The sequence below is a fragment of the Equus asinus genome, chromosome 12, assembly GCF_041296235.1.
Source record: "Equus asinus isolate D_3611 breed Donkey chromosome 12, EquAss-T2T_v2, whole genome shotgun sequence".
NCBI classification, from domain to species: Eukaryota; Metazoa; Chordata; class Mammalia; order Perissodactyla; family Equidae; genus Equus; species Equus asinus.
The window spans coordinates 70347674-70357015 of record NC_091801.1 but is presented as its reverse complement, the minus strand read 5'-3'; the positions used below and the strand labels follow the sequence as shown (position 1 = coordinate 70357015).

The 9342-nt window shown below is 39.3% G+C and overlaps 1 long non-coding RNA gene across 4 annotated transcripts in view; it reads right to left on the bottom strand.

Annotated features, from left to right (window-relative positions):
• LOC106839374 (uncharacterized) overlaps nt 1-4423 on the bottom strand; it is a 39479-nt gene extending 35056 nt beyond the window's left edge. For all 4 annotated transcript variants that reach the window (XR_011493341.1, XR_011493340.1, XR_011493339.1 and 1 more), the window contains exon 1: nt 568-4423. This is a non-coding gene — a long non-coding RNA (uncharacterized lncRNA). The remainder of the gene's footprint in view (nt 1-567) is intronic.
• Nucleotides 4424-9342: the final 4919 nt, after the last annotated feature.

Genomic DNA, 9342 nt, shown 5'->3' with positions numbered 1-9342 from the left:
AAACTTTTTAAATTTTTTTGTGAGGAAGACTAGCTCTGAGCTGACATCTGTTGCCAATCTTCTTCTTTTTGCTTGATGAAGATTGTCACTGAGCTAACATCTGTGCCAATCTTCCTCTATTTTATGTGGGATGCCGCCACAGCATGGCCTGACGAGTGGTGCTAGGTCCACACCCAGGATCCAAACCCATGAACCCCAGGCCACCAAAGTGAGCATGTGAACTCAACCACTATGCCACCAGGCCAGCCCCCAAGGGAACTAATTTTTTAAACCAATGTCTTCAGAAAATGAGATTCCTTTTTATCCTAAAAGGCAAAATTCAGGAATAAAAGGCAATTTCAAGACTGGACTTAAAAGTGCATGTGAGAAACAAAATGCACACATATGTGTATACACAGACCCACACATTTTTTAAAAACTTCATAACAAGGACAAATGGATGATAGAAACTTTCACTTCATGAAAAATTTTACTTAGTAACACTGTGTTACTTCACAGTAACATCTTCTTCAAAGACACGAAGTAATGCAAACAAACATCTATAGTTTCAAGTCGTGTCAGACTTACCATAATGAAGAGAGAAGACATTGGTAAGGGCACCGGGAAGCTAAATATGAAGTGTGAATTCTATATGTCACATCGGCCTGATGTTTCAAGTGGATTAAATGTCTGAGAAGTGGAAAGAGCTGTCCCTGGGGTCGTGCAGACCTGGGTATGTGTGACAGCTACTACTATGAGCTGCAAAATCTTGCAGAATTTGCTTGGACGCCTTATACTTCAATTTCCTCACCTACAAGTAAGAATGAAACTGGCAACTTGCTAATAATTCTTGTTGCTGTTAAATGAAAGAAATGTACCCAGACAGAGGTGCTAAGACAGGAAGCATCAGAATATTAAGTGAATGAATGGAGAATAGTTTCCCTTCTCTACACTACAGTTTTCTTAGAATGTCTGTCTAATTGATCACATTATTAATCAGTGGGGTAAAAATTATGCTGGTATCACATCACTCTAGATATCTAGGATTTTATGAAGGTACAAGAAGCAAACCATTCAGAAAAACATATGAAAAAGATATTTCAGGCAGCTAAAAGGAGTTGGGAACATTGCTGAATGGATTAGAGTGGTTGACATAGTGGGTGAAATTGCACGTTCGGGAACAGTTTTAGGAAGTAAGTTATTGGAAGTACAGCTTTAGAATGCAGCCCTGTAGTCTGCTACCAAGAAAGGCTGTGCCTTTTAATTCCCACCTGACTGGGTCATGAGCCACCTGGCATCTGGAAAGTCAAGTCTTGAAAGAACAGGGCTGGGCTTCCGTAACAGCCCGTGCACTCAAATCACTGTTGAAGGTTGTGACTTCAGAAGCTGAGAGACAAAGACTTCCCCAAATAAAATGCCCAGGCCAGACACCAGATACCAGACATGGAAGAGGGAAATTTCTACTGAAACTAGAAAACCTTCCTGAGGGCTACCTGTGGAATATTTTGCTTGTCTTCCACCTTAGAATACAAATGCCTGTATTTATCTTGTTTCTCTCTTTTTCTTTTTCCCTCCAGCACTAGTAGAATGAAGGAAGCATGGTGTTCACGCAATGAATAAACAGACAGGATTTAAAGAAACTATTGTGACATGGGCAGTATCTACACTTACACAACACATGGGGATGGGGGGACTAGAGATAGATGAGCGAAGCCTTTAAAAATGAAATCATTACCTGTTTTAAGAATGGAGTCTAGACTTAGTGACTTAAAGGACTAAAAAGTATTGACATTAATGTCTATATCAGGTTACTGAAAGAGGTAAGACATTATTGTAATATACCAAGAAGTGTCGATGTCAGTCACGTAGGAGATGCTCAACTATGCCTTGTGTTCTAAACCGGCAGGTGGATACTTACCCACAAGGCGTGGGTTGAGGGGCACAGGATAACCACAGACCTCCTTAACCTCCAAGGATTTCCCTACCAGGATTCTGTGGAGTCTGACATTCTTATTTTTTTTCCAGCTTAAGGACTGTCCCCAAAAGGATTCCATTAAAAAGCAAATATGTTTCCTTGGTAAAAGCCCTATTTGGCCTGAGTAACTTTATTATGTATAGAGGAAAAAACTTGAAGTAGAAACAGTTGAGGAAAATGGAAAGAAAGGGAGGTAAGAGAAGGAAGAGAAGTAGAAGGCAGGCTCCCAGTAAGTATCCCTCCAACCTTTAGACTTGCACTGTTCAATATGGTAGCCTCTAATCACATGTAGATATTCAAATTTAAATTTAAATTAACTAAAATTAAGCAAAATTACAAATCCAGCTCTCCCATCATGTCAGTCCTATTTCAAGTGCTCAGTAGCCCCTGAGGCTGGTGGGTACCAGAGTGGTTAGTGCAGACACAGAACATTTCCATCACTGCAGAAATTTCTATTGGACAGCACTGCCCTGGTGAGTGATTCTTGCAGAACCGTATCATATGCTTCCGAAGTGATGGGTTTAGAAGAGAGCTGAGCACATTGCTCTGGAGAGAGAGCCATAGTATCCTGGAACCTTTCCTAGCTCTGACATATTATGATAAAGGACCAAGAAGCAGATATTTTGTTGCAGCCTAACAGACATGGGAAAAGGACGGGATGGGTCACTGAAAAAGAGATTCAGACGTGACAAGCCAGAGGTCTCTTCCTTAGCAATCCCAGGTGAGAATAGTTCACCAGTGGGCACTAAATGCACACTGATATTGAAACACGCTTTGCTCGGTAGAGCTAACTGACTCTAACCACGTGTTGTGCGCTATGTGAAGCTCTCCTAGAGTGACATCAGCCTCTCATAAATTTCCATCGCCAGCTTTATAAGTTCCAGGTTATAGAACCCCTCCACGTATTTTATAGATAGGTTGGCTGCTACCTGATCACAAGAATTGTATGAGAATCAACGTTATGGAAGCTAGATTTAAAAAAAAAAAGAAAAGAAAAGAAAAAGGTAAGTAATCTGAATTTGAAAGTAATATGATTCAGAAGTCCAAACTTTTAAATCATAATGTACTATCTTTATAAGGAGGGGAAAATATCATGAAAGGGTTATTTTAGCCAGAAATAAGCACAGAGAAGGCCACCATGGCAGGACCCTCTGCAATGCTTTGGCGATATTGGAGAACTCTTGGCCTGATTGTAGTTGCAATAGGCTCAGGACATTTATGGTTTCTCGGGGCCTCAGGATCCCCCTCTGTAAAGTGAAGACATTGGACCAAATGATCTTAGACCCCTTTCAATCCTGCATAATTGTTTAATACCCTAGATTTCTATAAAGTATTCAGTGTGACGCCTCTTCAAGTAACGACGACTAAATTATCTAGTAAAAATGGTTTTACTGGCACATATTATTTTAGTGTTAAGAAAGGACATTGGTGCACATTAGCCAGCTGCAAAATTGACAGTTAGCAAACTCCCTCACTAGCCAGTTTCTCCAGTGCATGTGAACCCTAAAAGGATTTTTTAATTAAAAAGAAATTATTTTTAAAAACAGGACTGCTGTCAATTTTTGCCACATTCATCACCTTAAAAATTTTTGCATATATATATCATCTTCATGTGCCTGTGTGTCGGTTTCTGCCCCTCCCATTCCCCCAAGCCAAACATGTTTATGCTCGAAGCTGTTTTGTGAATCCCAAGAAAGCGTTTGAAGAAAATTAAAAATCTCTGCCAAAAACTATAACCATCACCAAGCTTGGTCATAAACTTTAATTGGAAAACTGATATTAAGTATGCATCTTTATTACATTCTGAAAACATGAATAATATATGTAATCGTTTAAGGGCTGAGCTATGAGCATTGCTTTATTATTCAAACATAAATGAAAGTGCACTGTGTTATCAATTAGTGTCCAGCTTCTTTGGAAGAGTGAGAATAAAATCTGTTAGACCTCAGCTGGTGATTTACATTCTCGACCATCTTTATTCACAAGCCTAAAAAGCAGGCTGGTAGCAGTCGCCAAAGCAGTTGCCAAGACAACTTATCTCTGGATTTAGTATTACTGCATCAGGAAAGACGCCTGCAAGGAATTTAATTAACTAACGCCTCGTTCTCCTTGGCCAAAAAAGGATGGATTTTCCTTTAACTCAAAGTCCCTGAAGAATGATGAGATTCAATAGAATCAGGGCAGACACAGACCCACAGACAGACGCAAACACACACTCACAGGTGCAGGGGTTTAGCTATAATGTAATGAGGCCAGGGACCGGCCCTATGGCATAGTGGTTAGAGTTCTGCATGCTCCACTTTGGCAGCCTAGGGTCAAGGGTTCGGATCCCAGGCACAGACTTATGCTACTTGTCGATGGTCACGCTGTGGCGGCGACCAACATACAAAATAGAGGAAGATGGGCACAGGTGTTAGCTCAGGGCTAATCTTCCTCAAGCAAAAATAAAAGAGGAAGACTGGCAACAGATGCTAGCTCAGAGCAAATCTTCTTCAGGAAATAAATAAATGAATACATAATATAATGAGGCTAGTTTTCAGGTGAGGTTTACACAGAATTTGCCTTAATAGTTCATACATGTCCATTAATGAATATGAATAAATTATAGCTAGGATGCTATGTTTTATATATATAATTTATGTATTCATTCATTTATTTATTTTTCTTCTTCCTCCCTCTACCCAAAAAGAAATAGACAATATATAGCAATGTTAGTTGAAACAGAAAACTAGTATCAAAAGAAAGGTGAATCGGATATAAAACAGATGGGAATTTCAGAATTGTTAGAACTATGCTTCATAATTGGTTCTGAGCTTCCAGGTAACCATGGCAATAATGGAAACAACAAATTACATGGCTTGCATTACTCCTCACAGAAGGGAATGCTTTTACTCCCCCAAATTCTAACATTATTTTGAGGGTTTGTTTGAAAACCATGTATATTTCTGACTAACATTAAAAAATTCCTAATATAAGTATCATACTTTGTATGTCATGCTCTGTATACGCTTTTTTCTCATTGAATCCTCACCACTAAAGCCCCATAAGAACTGAGCTAGTAGAAATCACCATACAAATCTTGCTTAATCACATTAATTAGTGTACACCTGGATTGTACTTTCTTCTTCCCTACATCCTGCTCCTCTGAATTAATACCCAATCCTGAGCATAGGATGTGGGGTCGAGGCTTTCACACCCTAAGGTGGTCCAGGCTGTGACTCTCTCTCTCATCTTTTGGGCACTTTTTCCCCAGACTGGGCAATAACTGGGAAGTTTTCCCCATTCCTTGAGAGCTCCAAACACATTATAAAAGATCTGCATTCACATGTTAACAATTCCAGAGCTGCACAGTGTTTTTCCTTTTTAAATATATTTACAAGCTTTAATCCTCACAGTGAATAAGGGCGAGCAGGGAAACACTGCTTCTCCATTTGTATGCATTAAGAAATATGGCTTTTGGGGTCTGGCCCCAGGGCATAGTGATTAAGTTCAGCATGCTCCACTTTGGTGGCCCAGGTTCACGGGTTCAGATCTCAGGTGCAGACCTACACCACTCATCAGCCATACTGGGGCAGCAACCCACATCTAAAATAGAGGAAGATTGGCACAGATATTAGCTCAGGGCAAATCTTCCTCAGCAAAAAAAAAAAGAAAAAGAAAAAAAAGAAATACAGCTTCTGCTAGAACACAAGTGTTTTTTTACCCCTACCCTAGTGCACCATACTTCATATTTTCTTTCTTCTTGTATATAGTCTGGCAATGAAACCATGACCCTTATACCTCCAGGATATTGTTTAGCAAACAATTACTTAATATAGTTTCAGGACATGACTAGTTGCCTCAGGATATGATTTTAAGTTAGCCAATTCTAATTTGTTTATCTATCAGGTAGTGTTGGCCCTGACTTTGTTCTTCATTTCCAAAATTTCTTTCTTTTGCTATTCTGGATCCTTTGCATTTCCACACGAACTTTAAAATCAACTTGACAATTTCTCTGAAAAAAGCTTGCTGGAAGTTTGAGATTGTGTTGAATCTTTAGATCAATTTGGGGATAACTGACATCTTAACAATATTGAATCTAATAACCTATAGACAAGGTATAGCCTTTCATTTACTTCGGTCTTTAATTTCTCTCAGCAACATTTTGTAGTTTTCAATGTACAGGTTTTAACTCTCTTTTGTTAGATTTATCGCTAAGTGTTTCATATTTTTATACTATTGTAAAAGATATTTATTTCAATTTCCAAATATTTATTGCTAATATTTGTAAATGGAATTGAGTTTTGTGTATTAATCTTGTATCCTGTGATGTTGCTAAACTCATTTATTAGTTCTAATCGCTTTTTCGTTATAAATTCCATCAGATTTTCTACATAGACAATAAGGCTACCTACAAGTAAAGACAGGTTTGCTTCATCCTTTCCAACGTGGATGCAATTATTTTTATTTTTCTTGCCTAATTGCGCTAGTTAGAACCAGTACTGTGTTGAATAGAAGTGGTGAGAGCAGATATCCTGGTCTTAGTTCTGATCTTAAGGAGAAATAATTCTGTCTTTCACCTTTAAGTACAATGTTAACAGTAAGTTTTTGTTTTCTTTTGCTTTGTTCACAAATGCTCTTTGTCAGGTTAGGCTCCCTCTTCCCCCCGGTTTGCTGAGAATGTTGATCAGGAGTTGATGCTGCGTTTTTTCTGCCCGGGTACGATTTTCTCACAAGCATGTGCTGATCGGCACTCAGCTGAAGCCCAGAGGGGGAGCCCTCTGCCGTTTTTGAGGATTCCCCCTGTGAGCTGCTCTCTTTCTCCAGTACTTTACTCCTCAAACTCTAGCCGCTTGGACTCGCATTTACCCAACGCAGGGGAACAGCACGCTCAGCCCGGGTCTGTCCTGCCAACAGCCCAATTTGGAAATTCTCAAAGTAGTAATCTGGGATAACCACAGGGGCTCACCTCATGGCTTTCCTCTCTCTCAGGGTTCAGTGTCTTGTTGTCTAATGTCCAATGTCTTAAACATCATTGTTTCATATGTTTTGTCTAGTTTTTGACTTGTTGCTGCTGGAGAGTTAACATAATCCCGGTTATTCCACCTTGATTGGAAGCAGCGATCTCTCCCGGAGAGTTTGTATACATGCACCTTCTTAGGCCTTACTGTCTACAGAAATCGTGGACTAGGTCTTGAGAATCTGCATATCGTCAAAACTCCCCACTGAACTTATTGACAATCCTGGCTTCTGAAGTACAGATTTTCCCCTTGTTTTCTATCCAAGGAAACCCAAACTCTGTAGCGTAAGTTTCAAAGCAAGACCAGGACCCTGGACCCAGGTCCTCTGCCCCTTTAACCTTGACCTCTTCTAATTCTCCCCATGTGTACAACCAATGACCACATTTGCTACATTAGAGCTGGGAACGCTAATTTAATTTTATGCATTTCAGTGATGCTTAACATCTAAATATTCAAAAGACTAACTGTAGTGGAAACTGATTGCTTAATAGAAACTGGGTGTTTCTCGTCCTGTTGTAAATATTACATACTTAGACCAGATGAAGAAGGGACAATGATAGTTCTATTGTATATAAATCCTCTTCCTAAAGGGAAAGCTGTCAAAGTTTTGATGCAGTGCATATTCACCAAGATTGCTATCCTCTTTTTGTCCTCTATGTGTTACTGGATATCCATCCAACACATAGCACCGCCTCAATAACTGTACTTCCCAAGGGTGTTGGTTACCCTTAGACATGCTTTAAGACATGGCTGGGTTCCTCCATGATAATTGCTCCCATTCTTGAACGGTTATTGTGCAGGGCACATAGCAGTATTTTAGCCTTCTTCACAGTGTACTGAGAATGTGTATTTATGTGAATAACACCTGTATCGGTACTTCTCGTGTGAATTTTCCCAGGTAACCAATTTCATAGAAATTACTGATTTGGTATATCCATCCATCTTGTTCAGTTTTTCCAGAAATATTTAGAAATATGGAATATATGACAATATGTACTATATAATATGAATATGTGATTATGAATATATTATGATTATATGATTTAAATAGGGATATAATATGAGTATAGATTTATTTATTCTTCTCTGGAATTCTGCCTGGGACTATCTGAAAAACAGATGACTGGGTTATATTAAGTTTAATTAATATTAAACAGCATTAAGTTGGCAAGTCCCCTGTCTCTTGTGCTTCTAAATTTCTGATCTCATAGGTTTCTAAAGTGGCTTACAATGGCTGAATGTGTGGGGAGTCATTTCCATTTGAGACTCTTCGATAATGATCACACCCTCATACTACAGCTACAGTTTCTTAGGATCGTCTGTGTACTCTCCAACGTATCACTGATTTTTAGGGATTCAAGGAAAATCACCCTTGGCAGGGCCAAAGCTCTCCACACAAATGGTAACTCAATGAAATTTTATCCCTTTGTTCTTCAAGTCATCTTCTAAATTATTCATAGCCTGTCAAACTTAATGTATAAGCAAGAGAATGGAATTTTGTTGTAGTTCAGTAGTTAGATTTTAAGCTCAAATGCTATGTTTTAACCATGAGGTTTGACTGACTCTGAGGATTAAAAAACAATAGGTGGGCTATGTGTATGCACACAGCTGAAACCAGGACTATGCCACCCATCTCGTAGAGACCTTGACCATGTGCAAACCCAGTGTGTAATGAACTTAGTCCCCCATAGCTGAATTCATAAGAAAAATAAAAGTAATGTCTTCATCTATGATTTAGCCCAATCCATTGATTAGAAGAATCCTTCTGTAGAAAAGAGTAATCATGGACGTATTTTATCTTAAAGAGGCATTAGAAATCATCTAATAATTCTACATTTCTATAATTCACCTATATTTCTCAAATTGGTGGGGAAAGGGGTGGTAATCAGAATTACCTGAGGTGGTGAGGAAGAGAATGGAGGAGTCTTGAGAATACACAGTTTGACAAACCTCCAAGGAGGTCCTTTTTAACCTTTCATAATTTACGAATCACTGATCCAAACAACGCTTTACAGCCCTGGTTACAATTCAGATCATCTGGGGAGCTTTCAAAAATCACGTCCCTCTCCTGATCACTCCAAGAACTCCAGCATCGTTTTTTTGGCTTTGGTCTAAAGAAGTATAATCATGTTGGAGAAAGAGGATGTAAAAGCTGCCTAGTGTGCCAAGACAACCTTTTCTCCTTGGATCTGGTTACTATCACTGATCTACAGCATCCCTCGCAGTTCAACTGTCCCTGTCTGCAGTAGTGACCCATACATGCCTATCACTATTGCTTTGAGAGGAAGGTACCCTGTTCCAGGGAGGGAAGCCATTCTCTCTTCATGCTGTAACCTGCTATGGTCACAGGAGATGAGTGGCCTTGAGGCTAATGGCACAGCTCAAGTT